Here is a 4,370-nt window from a genome sequence, read left to right on the forward strand (position 1 = left end):
ATAGTCAACAGTCTTGGCACCAGCAGCCAGGAAATTAAAAGGCACATTGCCATGGGAAAGTCTGCTGTTAGAGATCTCTCCAAAGTGCTGAAGAGCAATGGTATCTCTTTGGAGACTAAGGTGCATCTGATACAGGCCATGGTCTTCTCAATCACCTGTTATGCATCAGAGAGTTAGACAATGACCAGGGAAGATAGAAGGAGAATTGATGCCTTTGAGCTGTGGTGCTGGAGAAGAGTATTGAGAATACCATGGACTGCTAGGAAAACAAACAGATTTGTCCTGGAAAGGGTTAAATCGGGTGGCTCCTTGAAGGCAAGGATTCTGAGGCTCCGTCTAACATACTTTGGACATGTTGTGAGGAGGGACCGGTCCCTAGAGAGGAACATCATGCTTGGGAGGGTGGAGGGACAGCGCAGGAGAGGAAGGCCCTCTATGAGGTGGATTGATTCAGTGACTGGGATAATTGGGATGGGAGTGTCAGAGACAGTGCGACTGGCACAGGACAGAGCAGAGTTTACGGCTGTTGTACACAGGGTCGCTATGAGTCGCAGGCGACTCGACGGCACATAACAACAACAACAGAAATAAACTTAGAACATGTTCAATATCTCTATGGAAAGAAAACAACATGGAACAACAAATGCAAATAGATCCAACACCTTAGATTCCATACCTCTGCTTCAGTTATTGCATCCTGCAGATATAGTTGCACAATGTGAAAAATAAGGGTTTGCAAACACATTCAAGGATATTCCCTGCAGCATTGTTTGTATTAGCAAAATTACAGAAATAATCCAAATATCTATTAAATAAAAAGAGAGGTGAAATAAGATGCATCATATATTGCAATACCATACAGATAAGTCACGATTTCACCAAACTGTAAAATATTATTTACTTAATAAATATTTGGGTGTGCTTTGCAAATCTGTTGCAAACCTCTTTAAAGTACTAAAAAGCAAAGATGACATTTTGAAGACTAAAGTGGCTCCTGACCCAAGCCATGTATTTTCAATCATCTCACAAGCAGGCAAAAGGCAGACAAAAGATGGCATACAGAAGAATAAATGATGCTTCTGAATCATGAGACTGCAAAATACGGAATATTGCATGAACTGCCAGAGAACAAACGTACTGGTCTTGAAAGACATGCAATCAGAATATTCTTAGAAGGGAGGACAGCAAGACTGTCTCATATCCTTTGAAGATTATCAGGAAGGACAAAGCCCTGGAAACTAATACCATATCTAATAAAGTATAAGGTCAAAAAAGAAAAGGGAAGACCTTTAATGAGATGGAATCACATAGTGACTGAACCATTTACTCAAGCATAGCAATGGCTTATGAGGACGGCACAGGCTCAGGTAGTGTCTCTTTCTATTGTACATAGGGTTTCTATGAGTAACAACTGATTCATGGGCATCAAACAACAATAAGCAGACAAGAAAAGTCTCAGGAAGTTCTCCATGAGTTGTGTGGAAAGATCTATAGAAAATATTCGATAATACTAAAAAGTCCTCAAAAGAGAGCATAATGTGCTGGTTTTTAATGCAAAACTTTATCTTTTTAATAAGTTTTTTCTTTTATACTGGTTTGCTTACAAAGTTCATATACACAGTTTTTCACATTATCTTTATCCACACTGTGTTTCATACAATCACTCCGATTCATCGTATTTTATAAATTAATCAACACCAAATATGCCCACCATTTCCCTGTTTTTCCAGATGCCCCCTTCCAGGATCTTTCCCATTTCCTTTACCTACACCTTCCTTTACCCATCAAATTTTGTGACTTCATGATTACCCTCCTAGCCATCCTCACACTTCTGCTCCTACCCTCCCCCCTTTGAAGCCTCATACACATTTTACCAGTTATCTATTTCTACAATAATGCTCTTATACAGTATTTGTCCTTATGAGACTGAGTTAGTTCACTTAGCATAATGCTCTCCAGTCCCTCCCAAGTTAGGTAGTAATTTTAAAAATTATTGTTTCTGCATGCTGCATAGTATTCCATTGTGTGAATTTCTCAATTCAGTCAATTCACCTCATTCTGACTCATGATACTGAGATTCACTACTGTCTCTTTCCACAGATTTTTTTTTCTGTTAATTGATTTATTAATTATAATTCAAGAATTAATTGTATCACCTGGCTGGTACACTAGACCGTTTCCCACCCAGGATGGCACTGGTGAGCCTAATCTTCCTCCTCATCATCGCCGGCTCCAGCCCCAGCCTGGCCCTTCTTGGCGTTCTTCCTCTTCACGCGGCCTGGGCGGCCCCCACCATATGGAGACCACAGGGAGAAGTCGATGTGCTTCTGGGAGTCCAGGCGGACAATGAAGGATGGGATGTTCACCACCTGCTTTCGGACCCTGATATGACGCTGTCGGATCAGCACGCGGGCGTGGTGGATGGACTTGGCCAAACCGAGCTTGAACACCTGGGTCTGCAGACGCCTTTCCAAGAAATCCTCGATCTTCAAGCCCAGGATGTAATCCAACTTCATCTTGCCCTAGTCCAGCACACCAATGCGGACCAGTCGCCGAAGCAGCGCATTGCCTTCAAACAGACGCCGTGGGTCCTTCTCATCCAGCGTCAGCAACTCTCGGGCAGCTTTGCGGATTTTGGCCAGAGTAAACTTGACCCTCCAGAATTCACGTTTGTTCCGGAGCCCATACTCGCCAATAAGCTTCAGCTCTTGGTCGAGACGTGACTTCTCGAAGGGTCTCCGCGGGGTCACGTAAGTTTTCCGACAAACCCAGCTCCTGGCCACCGCCATGTTGGCACAGCTTGCCTGTCTGCGCCTGGGAGCCGACCGCGATCACAGGCAAAGAGTTTCCACAGATTTAGTCAATTTTGTTCATGTGCATCCCATCTGGCAAGGTCCACATGCATAATAACCATGACTTTTTAAGAGAGTCTTTGCAGTAACTAAGCCATTGATCGTACAAAATTCCATCATGTGATCTCTCACCATGTTTTTATGACCAAGCACCAATCTTTCTCCTTTTATTTCAACTTTAATATTCCAGTCACCAGTTAATTTTAATGTATCTTGCTGCAAGTTTAATCAATTTCAGACTGCAGGAGTGGGTAGAAATTCTCAATTTCTTCATCTTTGGTTTTGACGGTCAATGCATAAATCTGAGTAATAGCTGTATTAACAGGTCTTCCCTCTATGTGCGTGAATTTTATCCCATCAGTGACAACACTGTACTTCAGTATCAATCTTTAAATGTTCTTTTTGAGATGAATGTGATACCATTCCTCTTGGTCATTCCAAGGATAGTAGATCATATGACCTGTCTAATTCAAAATAGCCAATGCAAGTCTATTTCAGCTCACCAATTCCTAGGAAAGGTATCAATGTTTATGTGTTCCAATTTCATCTTCTAAAATTTTCAATTTTTTCAAATTGAAGTTTTGTATATCACACATTTCAACTATTAATAAATGTCTGCAGTGGTTTCTCTTCATTTTGAGACATACTACATCAACTAATGAAATTACTGCACTGACTGAAAGCTTTACTTCATCCACTTTATAAAGGTAGATTCATAATGCTATTACACATTTAACAGACCACAGCATCACTCACTCACTGCCATCAAGTCTAAATGACTCCTGGCTAACCTTTGAGTGGGTTTTCAGAGGCTGTAAATCACATGGAAAAAGAATGCCTATCTTTCTCCTGTGGAGCAGCTAGTAAATTTGAACCGCTCTACTTTGGGTTGACAGTGCAATTCCCTATCCACTAGGCTGCCAGGGCTTCTAACTCTGGCCACAGTAGAAATAAAAGTTTTATATACACTGGTAAACCAAACATTTGATAATTACATATCTAAAAAGGACTCATCTCTAAAGCTTTTAAAGACCTCCAACAATTCAGCAAGAAAAAGACAAACAACCCAATTACAAAATGAGCAGAGGGCATGAAAAGATGTTTCACCAACGACGACATACAGATGGCCAACAAACACCAGAAGAAATGCTCAAGATCACTAGCTATTACAGAGATGTACACCAAAACAACATTGAGATACCTACCACCTTAACAACAACAGCAAAATTCAACAAGACAGCAAACAACAAAAGCTGATGAGGGTATGGAGAGACTGGAACTCTCATATATTGACAGTGGGGATGTAAAATGGTGTAACCACAATTTTCCTGAGAAAGTTGGAAGGACCCTCAATAAGACAGACTGGCACAGTGACTGTTACAATGAATCTGAGCATACGAGAGATCATAAGGATTGGGGTAGAATAGGGCAAGGTAGGGGTCAAAATCACTTAAAACAACAAATTCATATTCTCCAGCAGAACTATGTTTTTTAAAAAAAGTATTTTACATGGGTTTG

General features: G+C 41.1%; 1 pseudogene; it reads right to left on the reverse strand.

The window, feature by feature from the left end:
• Positions 1-2,204: 2,204 nt before the first annotated feature.
• LOC102858518 lies at positions 2,205-2,789 on the reverse strand (annotated as a pseudogene).
• Positions 2,790-4,370: the final 1,581 nt, after the last annotated feature.

Source organism: Elephantulus edwardii, unplaced genomic scaffold (assembly GCF_000299155.1).
Source record: "Elephantulus edwardii isolate Elephantulus edwardi_28Jun2011 unplaced genomic scaffold, EleEdw1.0 scaffold00121, whole genome shotgun sequence".
NCBI lineage: Eukaryota > Metazoa > Chordata > Mammalia > Macroscelidea > Macroscelididae > Elephantulus > Elephantulus edwardii.